The sequence below is a fragment of the Hyla sarda genome, chromosome 1, assembly GCF_029499605.1.
Source record: "Hyla sarda isolate aHylSar1 chromosome 1, aHylSar1.hap1, whole genome shotgun sequence".
NCBI lineage: Eukaryota > Metazoa > Chordata > Amphibia > Anura > Hylidae > Hyla > Hyla sarda.
The window spans coordinates 574,101,354-574,121,150 of NC_079189.1; positions in this window are offsets into that span (position 1 = coordinate 574,101,354).

Consider the following 19,797-nt stretch of genomic DNA (forward strand, 5'->3'; position numbering starts at 1 on the left):
CAGACCCTACCTGTTCCGTGATGCGTCACCCTTAAGAGCACACCTCCCTGGGTGACGCACCCGGAACAGGTGCGTGCTAACTGTTACATTAAAAACATTAAATAACAACTCGTAATGCAAAAGGATTTGTTACAAGTATAAAAGATTTCTATCTAAATAGTATGAATATAGAAAAGTACAAAAATTACAAAAATTATTCTCTTTATAAAAATGTATCTATAAAAAGAGAAAAGGGAAAAAGGAAAAAGGAAGCAAAAAGGTTATAAATTAACCTGAAACATAGGAATATGAATTACAAAAAGACACTGTAGTCCACTCTTTCATTGAGTCCCAGGTTGCCGGCAGCATTAAGTGGTTAAGTACCATCGCAGGTAGGACTAGCTCATCAGTGAAAAAACTGGGTTACAGCTGTTGCGCGTGCGTATCGCACGCGCAACAGCTGTAACCCAGTTTTTTCACTGATGAGCTAGTCCTACCTGCAAGCGTCCGTGCTCCAGGTCTCTGCACCGTTGAAAATAAAGAATATTGCACCGTATCCTGGTGAGTGACGTCCCTCTTTTTCTTCTTTGCATATGTTTGTGAATATCGTAGTTCTAAGGGACTCGGAACCACTCAGAGTACAGTGCCTGCCAGCACTCTACGGAACTGTTTCAGTTAATCCAGGAACCTGACTGTGCATACCTTGCTGCCTAGTACAGAGGGAGGAGCTGTGTTTGGGGTTGAGGTGCCGACTATCCATTCTTTCTTGAGCTATTATAGTAGTTATATTCTTTTACATAGGAGCAGTATTATAGTAGTTATATTCTTGTACATAGAGCGCATCGTAGCTGGTTGGTTCTGACTGCTATCAGCAGCCGTGACCTGTGGCTAATGCCGTACATCGCCGATCTCAACGTCTAAAATGCATAAAAACTCATTCTGGCTAGCTCAGTGGGCTGCTCGCTGTGAATGTCCCAGGACGAGCGAGGACGACGGGAGGGTCCTTACCTGCCGTCCAACTGGTGCTCCTATGCTCCAGTCAGTCATAGCAGGCTGAAGTAATGGAGCACCGATTACACTGACCAATGCTGCTTTATGGGACAGCATTGAACAGTTTATGCAATCAAAAGATTGAATGGAATAGTCCCCTATGGGGACTTAAAAATTGTAAAAGAAAATGTGGAGAAAAAAAAGGTAGTAAACCTGAATTAACCCATTCTCTAATAAAAGTTTGAATCCCCTCCTTTTCCCATTTTTATAATAAAATAATGTACATAAACAAAAAAATGTGTTATCAGTACATGCGTAGATGTCCAAACTATTAAAATCTAATGTTAAATTGCACGTTCTATGGCGTACACATAAAGAAATACCAAAGTCCAGAATTGTGCATATATCATAAAAAACTAACAAAGGGATCAAAAAAAACCATCCAAACAAAAATAGAACAGATAAAAACTACAGATCACAGCTCAAAAATTAGCCCTCATATAGCCCTGTATACAGAAAAATAAGAGTTATAGGGGTCAGGAGAGGACAATTTTAAGCATACTAATTTTCATACAAAAACTTTTATAAATTAGTAAAATAAAATACAACCTATAGAATAAAGATAAGGTGTAATTTTTTAAGAAAAGTGTACTGTGTAGAAACGTAAGCCCCCAAAAGTTACAGTAGTGTTTTTTTTTTTTTCAATTTTACACTTTTTTTTTTACACATTTTTGGGGTTTTGCCATAGATTTTGGTATGAAATGAATGATGTTATTACAATGTACAATTGTTTTTGCAAAAAACAAGCCCTCATATGAGACAGTAGGTGGAAAATTGAAAGTGTTATGACTATTTTAAGGGGAGAAGGAAACATTTTAAGTGCAAAAATTTAAATTGGCCTGGTCCTTAGGGGTTAAAGCCCAGCGATGAGCTGTGTTCAGCACCTGTGCTGATGGGGGCTAGTCTGAAAACCTGGAGTGGCTCAGGAAGGGGATAAAATGCCCTACTACCAACTTGTCTTTCAGCCCATAAAATTTCAGGCCTGAAAACATCTTAGCTATGAGGGAAGATTAAAAGAATTTGTTTAGTCTTGAGAAGAGATGTTTAAGGGGGGATATGATCAACGTATATAAATGGCCCATACAAAAAATATGGGGAAAAACTTTTCCAGGTTAAACCCCTCAAAGGACAAGGGGGGGGGGGTCCCTCTATCTGGAGAAGGGGTGACTTGCCTTCTTTACCATAAGAACTATGAATTTATGGAGCTCTCTACTTCAGGAACTGCTCACAGCAAGAACAGCTGAAAGCTTCAAAACAGGGTTAGGAACATTCCTAGAACAAAATAACATTACTGCTTATGCAGAAATATAATCCCATCCCTTCCCTTCATCCCACCATACCCCTTCCTTTCAATTCCTTGGTTGAACTTGATGGATATACGTCATTTTTCAACCATACTATGTAACAGGACTTATCAATGTCCCTAGCAAGCTAAACCACGCTAGGGATTTTAACTATTTCTGCATTCCCCATATCTCACCCAGCTTTCTCTGGTTGAGATATGCACTTTCTACAACCTAGTATCCAAATACCACAGGCACGTTAGGAAAATATATCGATCCTTGACCACCATTTCTGTCATTGTCTCAGTAGTTACACAGTGATATTCTTGTTTAAACAGTAGGTGGCAGTATAATATAGCAATTATATTCTGATTATATTATAAACTATACAGCCTGGCCTCTTAGTTTATGAACATACATAGACATCTTAACTATTAATATTTGCTGAGTGCACTGTATCAGGGTTTTCATTATCACAGAGAATGGAATGAGAGAACTATTTATGGCAACTTGTTGAAGTGCCATATAAAGGAGTACAGTACTTTGGATACTATTGTAAAGTGACTGGCTAAATAGGTCATCGTCTTAAAAATTGCTTTTGGAATACAGGTATTTTACCAGTGAAATGCCCATTCTGATTGGTCGGTTCTTCCAGCCATTGACACGTTTCACAGATCTGGACTGTCTGTAGCATTGTATGTTGAGTCTGGTTTCAAGTTACAATGGTCTTTTCTGGACCCTTGTATGTTGAAACTCTTGTATGTTGAGGCCATTGTAAGTTGAGGGATCACTGTATATATAATGTGAGGGGTGGAGTCACTTATGGGAGATACTGTATATAATGTGAGGGGTGGACTCACTTATGTGAGATACTGTATATAATGTGAGGGGTGGACTCACTTATGGGAGATACTGTATATAATGTGAGGGGTGGAGTCACTTATAGGAGATACTGTATATATAATGTGAGGGGTGGACTCACTTATGGGAGATACTGTATATAATGTGAGGGGTGGACTCACTTATGGGAGATACTGTATATATAATGTGAGGGGTGGACTCACTTATGGGAGATACTGTATATATAATGTGAGGGGTGGACTCACTTATGGGAGATACTGTATATATAATGTGAGGGGTGGACTCACTTATGGGAGATACTGTATATATAATGTGAGGGGGGGAGTCACTTATGGGATATACTGTATATATAATGTGAGGGGTGGACTCACTTATGGTATATACTGTATATATAATGTGAGGGGTGGAGTCACTTATGGGATATACTGTATATATAATGTGAGGGGTGGACTCACTTATGGTATATACTGTATATATAATGTGAGGGGTGGAGTCACTTATGGGATATACTGTATATAATGTGAGGGGTGGACTCACTTATGGGAGATACTGTATATATATAATGTGAGGGGTGGAGTCATTTATGGGATATACTATATATATAATGTGAGGGGTGGAGTCACTTATGGGAGATACTGTATATAATGTGAGGGGTGGACTCACTTATAGGAGATACTGTATATATAATGTGAGGGGTGGACTCACTTATGGGAGATACTGTATATAATGTGAGGGGTGGACTCACTTATGGGAGATACTGTATATATAATGTGAGGGGTGGACTCACTTATGGGAGATACTGTATATATAATGTGAGGAGTGGACTCACTTATGGGAGATACTGTATATATAATGTGAGGGGTGGACTCACTTATGGGATATACTGTATATATAATGTGAGGGGTGGACTCACTTATGGGAGATACTGTATATATAATGTGAGGGGTGGACTCACTTATGGGAGATACTGTATATATAATGTGAGGAGTGGACTCACTTATGGGAGATACTGTATATATAATGTGAGGAGTGGACTCACTTATGGGAGATACTGTATATATAATGTGAGGAGTGGACTCACTTATGGGAGATACTGTATATAATGTGAGGGGTGGACTCACTTATGGGAGATACTGTATATATAATGTGAGGAGTAGACTCACTTATGGGAGATACTGTATATATAATGTGAGGGGTGGACTCACTTATGGGAGATACTGTATATAATGTGAGGGGAGGACTCACTTATGGGATATACTGTATATATAATGTGAGGGGTGGACTCACTTATGGGAGATACTGTATATAATGTGAGGGGTGGACTCACTTATGGGAGATACTGTATATATAATGTGAGGGGTGGACTCACTTATGGGATATACTGTATATATAATGTGAGGGGTGGACTCACTTATGGGAGATACTGTATATATATATAATGTGAGGGGTGGACTCACTTATGGGAGATACTGTATATAATGTGAGGGGTGGAGTCACTTATGGGAGATACTGTATATAATGTGAGGGGTGGACTCACTTATGGGAAATACTGTATATATAATGTGAGGGGTGGACTCACTTATGGGAGATACTGTATATATAATGTGAGGGGTGGACTCACTTATGGGAGATACTGTATATATAATGTGAGGGGTGGACTCACTTATGGGATATACTGTATATATAATGTGAGGGGTGGACTCACTTATGGGATATACTGTATATATAATGTGAGGGGTGGAGTCACTTATGGGAGATACTGTATATATAATGTGAGGGGTGGACTCACTTATGGGAGATGCAGTATATATAATGTGAGGGGTGGACTCACTTATGGTATATACTGTATACATAATGTGAGGGGTGGACTCACTTATGGGAGATACTGTATATATAATGTGAGGGGTGGAGTCACTTATGGGAGATACTGTATATATAATGTGAGGGGTGGAGTCACTTATGGGAGATACTGTATATATAATGTGAGGGGTGGAGTCACTTATGGGAGATACTGTATATATAATGTGAGGGGTGGACTCACTTATGGGAGATACTGTATATATAATGTGAGGGGTGGAATCACTTATGGGAGATACTGTATATATAATGTGAGGGGTGGACTCACTTATGGGAGATACTGTATATATAATGTGAGGGGTGGACTCACTTATGGGATATACTGTATATATAATGTGAGTGGTGGAATCACTTATGGGAGATACTGTATATATGATGTGAGGGGTGGACTCACTTATGGGAGATACTGTATATATAATGTGAGGGGTGGACTCACTTATGGGAAATACTGTATATATAATGTGAGGGGTGGAGTCACTTATGGGAGATACTGTATATATAATGTGAGGAGTGGACTCACTTATGAGAGATACTGTATATATAATGTGAGGGTTGGACTCACTTATGAGAGATACTGTATATATAAAGTGAGGGGTGTAGTCACTTATGGGAGATACTGTATATAATGTGAGGGGTGGACTCACTTATGGGAGATACTGTATATAATGTGAGGAGTGGACTCACTTATGGGAGATACTGTATATAATGGGAGGGGTGGACTCACTTATGGGAGATACTGTATATATAATGTGAGGGGTGGACTCACTTATGGGAGATACTGTATATATAATGTGAGGGGTGGAGTCACTTATGGGAGATACTGTATATATAATGTGAGGGGTGGAGTCACTTATGGGAGATACTGTATATATAATGTGAGGGGTGGACTCACTTATGGGAGATACTGTATATATAATGTGAGGGGTGGACTCACTTATGGGAGATACTGTATATATAATGTGAGGGGTGGACTCACTTATGGGAGATACTGTATATATAATGTGAGGGGTGGACTCACTTATGGGAGATATTGTATATAATGTGAGGGGTGGACTCACGTATGGGAGATACTGTATATATAATGTGAGGGGTGGACTCACTTATGGGAGATACTGTATATATAATGTGAGGGGTGGACTCACTTATGGGAGATACTGTATATATAATGTGAGGAGTGGACTCACTTATGGGAGATACTGTATATATAATGTGAGGGGTGGACTCACTTATGGGATATACTGTATATATAATGTGAGGGGTGGACTCACTTATGGGAGATACTGTATATATATATAATGTGAGGGGTGGACTCACTTATGGGAGATACTGTATATAATGTGAGGGGTGGAGTCACTTATGGGAGATACTGTATATATAATGTGAGGGGTGGACTCACTTATGGGAGATACTGTATATATAATGTGAGGCGTGGAGTCACTTATGGGATATACTGTATATAATGTGAGGGGTGGACTCACTTATGGGAGATACTGTATATAATGTGAGGGGTGGAGTCACTTATGGGAGATATTGTATATATAATGTGAGGGGTGGACTCACTTATGGGAGATACTCTATATAATGTGAGGGGTGGACTCACTTATGGGAGATACTGTATATAATGGGAGGGGTGGACTCACTTATGGAAGATACTGTATATATAATGTGAGGGGTGGAGTCACTTATGGGAGATACTGTATATATAATGTGAGGGGTGGACTCACTAATGGGAGATACTGTATATATAATTTGAGGGGTGGACTCACTTATGGGATATACTGTATATATAATGTGAGGGGTGGACTCACTTATGGGAGATACTGTATATATAATGTGAGGGGTGGACTCACTTATGGGAAATACTGTATATATAATGTGAGGGGTGGACTCACTTATGGGAGATACTGTATATAATGTGAGGGGTGGACTCACTTATGGGAGATACTGTATATATAATGTGAGGGGTGGACTCACTTATGGGAAATACTGTATATATAATGGGAGGGGTGGACTCACTTATGGGAGATACTGTATATATAATGTGAGGGGTGGACTCACTTATGGGAGATACTGTATATATAATGGGAGGGGTGGACTCACTTATGGGAGATACTGTATATATAATGTGAGGGGTGGACTCACTTATGGGATATACTGTATATAATGTGAGGGGTGGACTCACTTATGGGAGATACTGTATATATAATGTGAGGGGTGGACTCACTTATGGGATATACTGTATATAATGTGAGGGGTGGACTCACTTATGGGATATACTGTATATATAATGTGAGGGGGGGGACTCACTTGTGTATTACAATAAGAAATTTGCTGGCAGCCTTTGAGTTAATGTCTGCTGTGATTGCCAATAACACAATATAGCCGATATAATAACACATCCCCCGCAGTGTAGTGACATGAATACAACTATCCACACTCTCGCTCTAATAACACTAATAGTTTCCTGTAATGCTCGGCTGCGCTCGTAATTACAATCGGCACTACCGGTCTTTCCTCGATAGGGTGTGAAGTTCTGCTGGCGGTAATGGATGGCCTCCGCTAATCCCCCTGGTACTTAAATCCTGTCATAGAAATTGATATAGAAAATATAAACCTGATACTTACAGTTTTCTGATATTTTCATCATAGTACAAGCTATTTCATTTAAACTTTTAACAACATTTTAACTTTTTAAACATGTTAACAGGTCACGTTACATTTTAGCATAGGACCCCTTATTTGATAGCAGCTTCACAAGTCTTGCAGGCGTTGAACTTGTGAGTTTTTCGACAGTTTCTGCTTGAAATTGTTTGCAAGATTTCAGAATAACCTCCCAGAGCTGCTGTTTGGATGTAAACTGCCTCCCACCATCATAGATCGTTTGCTTGAGGATGCTCCAAAGTTTCTCAATAGGATTGATATCAGAGGAGGATGGAGCCCACACCATGACTTTCTCTCTTTTTAACCCCATAGCAGCCATTGATGCAGAGGTATTCTTTGCACCATGAGATGTTGCATTGTCATGCATGAAGATGATTTTATTATGGAAAGCATAGTTCTTCCTTCTGTACCAGGGAAGAAAGTGGTCAGTCAGAAACTCCACATACTTTGCAGAGGTCATCTATACACTTTCGGGGACCCTAAAGGGGCCGACCAGCTCTCTTCCCGTGATTCCGGCCCAAAATATGACTTCACCACCGCCTTGCTGACATCGCAGCCTTGTTGGTACAGGATGACCGTCCACCAACCATCCACTACTTCATCCATCTGGACCATCCAGGGTTGCACTACACACATCAGTGAACATGACTGTTTGAAAATTAGTCTTCATGTATTTTTCTTCCCAATGCAGCCATTTCTGCTTGTGAGCATTGGTTAGTGGTGGCCGAATAGAAGGTTTATGCACAGTTGAAAGACTCTGGAGGACTCTACACCTTGATGTCCTTGGACTCCAGAGGCACCAGCAGCTTCAAATATATGTTTGCTGCTATGTAATGGTATTTTAGTAGCTGTTTTCTTGATCCGATGCATGCGGTACATATAAATATCTGCTAATTTAGGATTGCAACACAATAATATAATTTTTTTATTCTTGAAGTTTATATGTTAATTGTTATTATCCTAATCAAATAAGATCTTCAAATATTGCAGTTTTTACATTGGCCACTAGAGCAGACACATTAGGAAGACACTTTATGTATTTTCTGTAGCTCATCTTTCAGCTTCACTGTATGGCCTTAGACAGACTGAACAGAGCCATCTCATTAACATTAGAGGGTGAATGATGTACAGTGGATATCTATAGAAATAATTTTACTTTTAGAAACGCCTAGGGTGGGAGTGAAAAAAAAAAAAAAAGGACTTACCTGCAGGTGATTATCCACAGGCACAATTTAGATGGTGTCAGTCCCGATGCATAGAGCTTCATGTTCTCTATTCCTACACATAAATTCACTGACCACAATTTTGACTGTATCCTGTATACACAGTACAGCAGGTTTGTGCTTCCAGTGTGTATCTCCTATATGGCTGCCCATCAAAATACTTTTTTTTTTTTTTTTTAAATAAGTTTATAACATTTGTATCATGTACAAGAATTATAGGGATCAGTTTTTCCCTTCTCGCTTAGACAGGGATCCAATCCTTTTTTTTGAATAATAAAGGTAAAGAGAAAATGAATTCTCATTAATGCAGATTACATTCCCCCAGTGTCCCCTCCTACATGAGAATATTTTAGCTACAAGATTACTCACAGATAATATACATAATCCTTGCTGTGTGGTTTAGGAACAGGTTCCTGCAGTACACTAGAGCTAACTATGAAGGAGATAAAGAGGACCGAGATAGAATCATTTCATCAACCTAAAAAATTAGGCTAAATTATTGTTATTTAGGGTAGGCTCACACATACCACATCTGCAGCATATCTCAAGCTGTGGATGTGCGCCGACGTGTGATCCAAACCTTACTGCACACTGGGCTGTGGCTGGTCATCCCTCTGTGTCAGATCTGCAGTATATTTCCCGCAATGGGGATGCAGTATGTTTGACCCTACCCTAAAACAGAAATTTAAACAATATGTATATATATATATATATATATATATATATATATATCGGTCACCAAGTATCCTAAAATGGTCACAGCACAGGATATCCTTTTTAAAACCTCGATCATGTTGGATTGCACCTTATTTTCTATTGTCTGGATTTTAATGGACTAAAATAAAAAGGACATTTTATATTCTGTGCTGTGACCACTTTTGGATACTTTATCTTGAAGACGGTGAAGGAGGACTGATTGCACGTGCACAAGTAAGGTGAGTGCTATCCATACTATTTTTTTCTATATAGCGATCACCACCCCAGATAAGGCATAAGGTGTTCAAAAGTTTGTGGTGGATTAACATGGCCTGAACAAACCCAGGACAAAAGTAGTTTATTTGGGCATTGTATAGTGGTATTACCTGGGAACTGCATGACAGTATCATTTGGATAGAGACATTATTTAGTGGTATTCAGAGATAAGTGAATCAATTCTAATAGAATCAAATTTTATCCCATTTTTCCATCACCTGGAATACAGATTTACTGGACATCAACATCACTGGCAGCCAGCATGCTACACCATTGCTCGCCACACTATCGATGTAGTACCCCTCCTTATACATTCAGGAGCAGGGACTCCTGTCTATCACTGGACTCCCTGCTCACAGTCTATGCATAGCCACTCATGCACACATTTGCCTGGATTGTACCCGTCCAGCACTGAGAAAGAGAAATAGCACCTTGGCATGGTGCAGTAAGAAAATGCAGCTTCAGTGGGCACTTGTGGTGACACAGGGATGCAAGTTATACTTGTCAGGTTGTGACGCCAGGCACCATTAGCCTATACACGGTCCGAGGTGGAGACAGCTTCTCCTGGGCCAGGCAAGGGGAAATAAACACACAGACGCCAAGTTACTGAGGCAGGAGCAGATGGTACAATACTCGCAGTACGGAGCAGAGTAAAAGAGATGCACCCTTGGGAGCCCTATTACCTTGCTGGGACATATGGTGCTTTTCATCCACTTGAATTAGATAGACTGGAGGCTTGAGACTTGGAGATTAAAAAATATCCCATGCTGACTAGGGTTCTGCTAAGGTCCAATTTCTGATACCGCCAGGGTATGACTCACCAACTCCTGTATGGGGAACACTTGCAGAATGTTGGGGATGATTTGATGAGAGATTTTCTTTAGGCTTCCCTTGGAGTCACCTCACACTTCTTCCACCTCCTTTCCACACTGCAGCTCACATGGAGCTCTGCACTAAGACAAGGTCTTAACTGAACTAGGAACTGACCTGGGACAGCTCCACACTCCCCCCCCCCCACACTATATACAGGGCAATTTGGGGTTCCCATTGGATAACAGGGTCAACTGATTGCTCTGCATCTCTCTACTTAAGGGCACCGTACACAGATAATAAGATAATACAGTCAATTCTGCAAAGTGCATAAACACTAGTAAACAATAGAACAGTGGGCCCATCACAGGGGCAGCAGCATGCCCAAGGAGATCCACAGGACACCAGACACTACATTTGTACATCAGCTGGTGCTATTGGAGACAACTCTAAGGGTAGCAACTTGGGAGTCCAGTTCCCTGTACAGGAGACTCAATCTATTCAAAGCTATGTCTAATAATCTGGAGACTTCACTACTCCAGCCAGACAGGCCATGTGACAATGCCCCCAGTCTAGAGGGGGCCCCATGGTCTTGATCTACTCTCAGCAGGTACAGTTGTCATAACCTTAGCTGTAAAACCATGTTCAATGACATATGATAAAAATCTATCACCAAAGAACACCCCATCAGCTTTAGACAACCACTTTTCATATAGTAGTTATTTTAGGGATATTTCTCTTTAATCATATTGAAGGAAACTGATTTATTCTATTCATATACTTTGGCATGGAAGCACAGAGACTGATTTGCTACAATTTAAGCCAAAATATTGTGACTATGACCCGGGCCACCTGCACAATTTGCTGTCAATTTGCGGCAAGACAGGAAAGGAAAAGGGCATTAAAAAAAACTGCGCTGGTAAAAAGATCTGTCGATCTGACATTTAGAAATGGTAATTTGTCTATGGGAAGGATTTTGAACACACGGCGATAAATACCAGGGTTTCCTGCCATGCCTTATAATACAGGAATTAATTCTGCTTTATTGACCTTTACGGCTCAGTGTATAGTTTTTTTTCTATAGATGTCTATGCACAAAGAAATAATGACTTAATTTATGTAAGAGAATAACACTCCATATCTCATAGTAATAGCCTGAGCATAGGTTTGCATTAAGAAATGTCACCTGTCACCATCTAGACTGCACCCTTTGGCTTTATGTTGATTGATGTTCCATAAACTTAGAAAGAACTGTAATCTTTATGTAATGTCCCCCATGATCAAGCCTTCCATGTAAAATCTAAAGTCATCAGAAAATTCAGTAATAGCACTGCCCCTTATACCACAAATAAGACATCGGGCCTTCTCAAGTACTTGGGCCTAGGTGTCACTGGGAACTTTGCTGCCCTGATAAAAATGTAATCCTAGTCTGGAGATAGGTAAAACAGAAGCTTCACATTAAATGCACATACCAGTATTTATAACTAGTTATAAAAACTAGAAGGTACAGCGATGGGGATTACACATACCCCAAAATCTGTTAGAATTTGTAAAAAAAAAAATCCTTGTATTTAGCATCAGGCTGGGCACTCGTGAGTACATAACTCTCATGCCCCACTCTCCATACCTACAGAATATGTGCACATTAAACATATCATTAATGCCGCCTAGTTATTGTCTCCAAAGTCACTTCTAAATGTCATTCTCCTCTGCAGGACCTTGAATGTCTTGTTTTACTTAAGACCCATTATTGTTTTTAAGTCTGGACCCACTATAGGATCATCTGGTACAGGGAGATATTGTCATTTTTACTTCTGTATTATGCATGTGTTCTGCTTATTGCAACTCTCTAACATAAAAAAACATAGAGGGAGATTTATCAAAACCTGTCCAGCGGAAAAGTTGCTGAGTTGCCCATAGCCATACCTCCCAACTTTTGCTGAGAGCAAAGTGGGACAAGCCACACCCCTAACCACACCCATGGTCAAACCCCCCTAACCACATACCCCAGTCACGCCCTAACCACGCCTGCACCTGCAGAATGGGAATACCTCTTAACAGCAATAATGTTGTCAGTCTGTCATCTAAGTTTAAGAGGATGTTCTATACTGACTGACAACAACCCCCATCATTACCACTTCAGACCATATAAGTGATTACATACAGTTATATCAGGTAACTGACAACAACCCCCATCATTAACAATAAAGACCATATAAGTGATTACATACAGTTATATTAGGTAACTGACAACAACCCCCATCATTACTGCTACAGACCATATCAGTGATTACATACAGTTATATTAGGTAACTGACAAAAACCCCCATCATCACCACTACAGACCATATAAGAGATTACATACAGTTATATCAGGTCACTGACAACAACCCCCATCATTACCACATCAGACCATATAAGTGATTACATACAGTTATATCAGGTAACTGACAACAACCCCCATCATTAATAATACAGACCATATAAGTGATTACATACAATTATATCAGGTGACTGACAACAACCCCCATCATTAACACTGCAGACCATATAAGAGATTACATACAGTTATATCAGGTGACTGACAACCACCCCCATCATTACCACTACAGACCATATAAGAGATTACATACAGTGATCCTCATGCTGCTGGCAACTCCAGGCTGTGCCATTCAGCCACTATATGTTCTCCTCATGCTGCCGCCACATCCACGCTGTGTCATTCAGCCACTATATGGTCTCCTCATGCTTCCGCCACCTCCACGCTGTGTCATTCAGCCACTATATGGTCTCCTCTTGCTGCCATCATTTCCAGGCTGGGCCAATAGTGTATTTTTGGTCACTTTTTATATAATGAATAAAAAGCGATCAAAAAGTCCGATCAATACAAAAATACTACCGCTAAAAACTTCAGATCACAGTGCAAAAAATTAGCCCTAATACCGCTCCATACACAGAAAAATTTAAAAATTATAGGGGTCAAAAAATGACAATTTTAAACGTATACATTTTCCTGCATGTAGTTATGATTTTTCAACAAAATCAAACCTATATAAGTAGGGTATCATTTTAATCGTATGGACCTACGGAATAAAGAGAAGGTGCCATTTTTACCGAAAAATGTACTGTGTAGAAACGGAAGGCCCCCAAAAGTTACAAAATGGTGTTATTTCTTCAATTTTGTCGCACAATGATTTTTTTTCCGTTTCTTCGTGAATTTTTGGGTATAATGACTGATGTCATTCAGCCACTATATAATCTCCTCTTGCTTCCACCAACTCCAGGCTGTGCCATTCAGCCACTACATGGTCTCCTCATGCTGCCGCCAACTCCAGGCAGTGTCATTCAGACACTATGGGGGAGATTTATCAAAACTTGTCTAGAGGAAAAGTTGCTGAGTTGCCCATAGCAACCAATCAGATCGCTTCTTTCATTTTTGAAAAGGCCTCTGAAAAATGAAAGAAGCAATCTGATTGGTTGCTATGGGCAACTCTGCAACTTTTCCTCTCGACTTTTCCTCTTGATAAATCTCCCCCTATATGCTCTCCCTCATGTTGCCGCCAACTTCAGGCTGTGCCATTCAGCCACTATATGTTCTCCTCATGCTGCTGTCACCTCCACGCTGTGTCATTCAGTCACTATATGGTCTCCTCATGCTTCTGCCACCTCTAGGCTGTGCCATTCAGCCACTATATGGTCTCCTCATGCTGCCGCCAACTCCAGGCTGTGTCATTCAGCCACTTTATATTCCCCTCATGCTGCCGCCAACTTCAGGCTGTGCCATTCAGCCACTATATGTTCTCCTCATGCTGCTGCCACCTCCACGCTGTCATTCAGCCTCTATATGGTCTCCTCATGCTTCCGCCACCTCCAGGCTGTGCCATTCAGCCACTATATGTTCTCCTCATGCTGCCGCTACCTCCAGGCTGTGTCATTCAGCCACTATATGGTCTCCTCTGGCTGCTGCCAACTCCAGGCTGTGCCATTCAGGCACTATATGGTCTCCTCATGCTGCCGCAAACTCTAGGCTGTGTCATTCAGCCACTATATTGTCTCCTCATGCTTCCGCCACCTCCAGGCTGTGTCATTCACCCACTATATGGTTTCCTCTTGCTGCTGCCAACTCCAGGCTGTGCCATTCAGCCACTATATGGTCACCTCATGCTTTAGCCCCCTCCAGGCTGTGCCATTCAGCCACTATATGTTTTCCTCATGCTGCTGGAAACTCCAGGCTGTCATTCACCCACTATATGGTCTCCTCATGCTTCCGCCACCTCCAGGCTGTGCCATTCAGCCACTATATGTTCTCCTCTGGCTGCTGCCAATTCCAGGCTGTGCCATTCAGGCACTATATGGTCTCCTCATGCTGCCGCAAACTCCAGGCTGTGTCATTCAGCTACTATATGGTCTCCTCATGCTTCCACCACCTCCAGGCTGTGTCATTCACCCACTATATGTTCTCCTTATTCTTCCGCCACCTCCAGGCTGTGTCATTCAGCCACTATATGGTCTCCTCATGCTGCCGTAAACTCCAGGCTGTGTCATTCAGCTACTATATGGTCTCCTCATGCTTCCGCCACCTCCAGGCTGTGTCATTCACCCACTATATGTTCTCCTCATTCTTCCGCCACCTCCAGGCTGTGTCATTCACCCACTATATGGTTTCCTCTTGCTGCTGCCAACTCCAGGCTGTGCCATTCAGCCACTATATGGTCACCTCATGCTTTAGCCCCCTCCAGGCTGTGCCATTCAGCCACTATATGTTTTCCTCATGCTGCTGGAAACTCCAGGCTGTCATTCACCCACTATATGGTCTCCTCATGCTTCCGCCACCTCCAGGCTGTGCGATTCAGCCACTATATGTTCTCCTCTGGCTGCTGCCAATTCCAGGCTGTGCCATTCAGGCACTATATGGTCTCCTCATGCTGCCGCAAACTCCAGGCTGTGTCATTCAGCTACTATATGGTCTCCTCATGCTTCCGCCACCTCCAGGCTGTGTCATTCACCCACTATATGTTCTCCTCATTCTTCCGCCACCTCCAGGCTGTGTCATTCAGCCACTATATGGTCTCCTCATGCTGCCGTAAACTCCAGGCTGTGTCATTCAGCTACTATATGGTCTCCTCATGCTTCCGCCACCTCCAGGCTGTGTCATTCACCCACTATATGTTCTCCTCATTCTTCCGCCACCTCCAGGCTGTGTCATTCACCCACTATATGGTTTCCTCTTGCTGCTGCCAACTCCAGGCTGTGCCATTCAGCCACTATATGGTCACCTCATGCTTTAGCCCCCTCCAGGCTGTGCCATTCAGCCACTATATGTTTTCCTCATGCTGCTGGAAACTCCAGGCTGTCATTCACCCACTATATGGTCTCCTCATGCTTCCGCCACCTCCAGGCTGTGCGATTCAGCCACTATATGTTCTCCTCTGGCTGCTGCCAATTCCAGGCTGTGCCATTCAGGCACTATATGGTCTCCTCATGCTGCCGCAAACTCCAGGCTGTGTCATTCAGCTACTATATGGTCTCCTCATGCTTCCGCCACCTCCAGGCTGTGTCATTCACCCACTATATGTTCTCCTCATTCTTCCGCCACCTCCAGGCTGTGTCATTCAGCCACTATATGGTCTCCTCATGCTGCCGTAAACTCCAGGCTGTGTCATTCACCCACTATATGGTCTCCTCTTGCTGTCGCCAACTCCAGGCTGTGCCATTCAGCCACTATATGATCTCCTCATGCTGCTGGCTACTCCAGGCTGTGCCATTCAGCCACAATATGTTCTCCTCATGCTGCCGCCACATCCACGCTGTGTCATTCAGCCACTATATGGTCTCCTCATGCTTCCGCCACCTCCACGCTGTGTCATTCAGCCACCATATGGTCTCCTCTTGCTGCCATCATTTCCAGGCTGTGCCATTCAGCCATTATATGGTCTCTTCATGCTGCCGCCAACTCCAGGCTGTGCCATTCAGCCATTATATGTTCTCCTCATGCTGCAGCAAACTCCAGGCTGTGTTATTCAGCCACTATATGGTCTCCTCATGCTTCCGCGAACTCCAGGCTGTGTCTTTCAGCCACTATATGGTCTCCTCTTGCTGTCGCCAACTCCAGTCTGTGCCATTCAGCCACTACATGGTCTCCTCATGCTTTAGCCCCCTCCAGGCTGTGCCATACAGCGACTATATGTTCTCCCCATGCTGCAGCAAACTCCAGGCTGTGTCATTCAGCCACTATATGGTCTCCTCATTCTTCCGCCACCTCCAGGCTGTGTCATTCAGCCACTATATGATCTCCTATGGCTGTTGCCAACTCCAGGCTGTGCCATTCAGGCACTATATGGTCTCCTCATGCTGCCGCAAACTCCAGGCTGTGTCATTCAGCCACTATATTGTCTCCTCATGCTGCCGCCAACTCCAGGCTGTGCCATTCAGCCACTATATGATCTCCTCATGCTTTAGTCCCCTCCAGGCTGTGCCATTCAGCCACTATATGGTCTCCTCATGCTTTAGCCCCCTCCAGGCTGTGCCATTCAGCCACTATATGGTTTCCTCTTGCTGCTGCCAACTCCAGGCTGTGCCATTCAGCCACTATATGGTCACCTCATGCTTTAGCCCCCTCCAGGCTGTGCCATTCAGCCACTATATGTTTTCCTCATGCTGCTGGAAACTCCAGGCTGTCATTCACCCACTATATGGTCTCCTCATGCTTCCGCCACCTCCAGGCTGTGCGATTCAGCCACTATATGTTCTCCTCTGGCTGCTGCCAATTCCAGGCTGTGCCATTCAGGCACTATATGGTCTCCTCATGCTGCCGCAAACTCCAGGCTGTGTCATTCAGCTACTATATGGTCTCCTCATGCTTCCGCCACCTCCAGGCTGTGTCATTCACCCACTATATGTTCTCCTCATTCTTCCGCCACCTCCAGGCTGTGTCATTCAGCCACTATATGGTCTCCTCATGCTGCCGTAAACTCCAGGCTGTGTCATTCACCCACTATATGGTCTCCTCTTGCTGTCGCCAACTCCAGGCTGTGCCATTCAGCCACTATATGATCTCCTCATGCTGCTGGCTACTCCAGGCTGTGCCATTCAGCCACAATATGTTCTCCTCATGCTGCCGCCACATCCACGCTGTGTCATTCAGCCACTATATGGTCTCCTCATGCTTCCGCCACCTCCACGCTGTGTCATTCAGCCACCATATGGTCTCCTCTTGCTGCCATCATTTCCAGGCTGTGCCATTCAGCCATTATATGGTCTCTTCATGCTGCCGCCAACTCCAGGCTGTGCCATTCAGCCATTATATGTTCTCCTCATGCTGCAGCAAACTCCAGGCTGTGTTATTCAGCCACTATATGGTCTCCTCATGCTTCCGCGAACTCCAGGCTGTGTCTTTCAGCCACTATATGGTCTCCTCTTGCTGTCGCCAACTCCAGTCTGTGCCATTCAGCCACTACATGGTCTCCTCATGCTTTAGCCCCCTCCAGGCTGTGCCATACAGCGACTATATGTTCTCCCCATGCTGCAGCAAACTCCAGGCTGTGTCATTCAGCCACTATATGGTCTCCTCATTCTTCCGCCACCTCCAGGCTGTGTCATTCAGCCACTATATGATCTCCTATGGCTGTTGCCAACTCCAGGCTGTGCCATTCAGGCACTATATGGTCTCCTCATGCTGCCGCAAACTCCAGGCTGTGTCATTCAGCCACTATATTGTCTCCTCATGCTGCCGCCAACTCCAGGCTGTGCCATTCAGCCACTATATGATCTCCTCATGCTTTAGTCCCCTCCAGGCTGTGCCATTCAGCCACTATATGGTCTCCTCATGCTTTAGCCACCTTCAGGCTGTGCCATTCACCCACTATATGGTCTCCTCTTGCTGTCGCCACATCCACGCTGTGTCATTCAGCCACTATATGGTCTCCTCATGCTTCCGCCACCTCCACGCTGTGTCATTCAGCCACTATATGGTCTCCTCTTGCTACCATAATTTCCAGGCTGTGCCATTCTGCCATTATATGGTCTCCTCATGCTGCCGCCAACTCCAGGCTGTGCCATTCAGCCACTTTATGTTCTCCTCATGCTGCAGCAAACTCCAGGCTGTGTTATTCAGCCACTATATGATCTCCTCATGCTTCCGCGAACTCCAGGCTGTGTCTTTCAGCCACTATATGGTCTCCTCTTGCTGCCGCCAACTCCAGTCTGTGCCATTAAGCCACTAAATGGTCTCCTCATGCTTTAGCCCCCTCCAGGCTGTGCCATTCAGCCACTATATGTTCTCCTCATGCTGCAGCAAACTCCAGGCTGTGTCAATCAGCCACTATATGGTCTCCTTATGGTGCCGCCAACTCCAGGCTGTGTCATTCAGCCACTATATGGTCACCTCTTGCTTTCGCCAACTCCAGGCTGTGCCATTCAGCCACTATATGGTCACCTTTTGCTTCCAACTCCAGGCTGTGATATTCAGCCACTATATGGTCTTCTCATGCTTCTGCCACCTTCAGGCTGTGTCATTCAGCCACTATATGGTCTCCTCATGTTGCTGGGACATTACCTAAACATTTTTATGGTAGCACTGGCTACCATAAATCTTCAATTTAAATTTGAAAATTCATCTTTTAGGGTACGTTCACACGTACGCAGATTTGATGCGCAGGATTTGATGCAAAGGATTTTCTGCTGCAGATTTCAATGTAAACTGAATGACTGAGCACAGCTTCTAATCGGCAGTTACAAATCCTGCGCAGGCAGGGGCTGGAACAGGTGGTATCTCACCTGGCGGAGGACCGCCAGCTTGATTTTAAGATACAAGTACAACCCCACTTATCCAATGGCACAGAAGCTGAATGTGCTCCTGCCCAAGTTGGTGGGACTGCAGTCCCACCCTTTTCAAGTGGACATGGGGGTGCGCTGAGAGGCAGGGGCTGGAACAGGTGGTAGCTCGCCTCACGGCAGGCCGCCAGCTCAATGCTGACCTGAATGGGTAATCAAATTTTTTTTTTATAAATTCTAATTAAATTAAATAAAAATTACATAGAAAATCTGCTACATCCAGTGATTCTAATAGCGATGCCTATAATCTGCATGTCATACTGAATAAC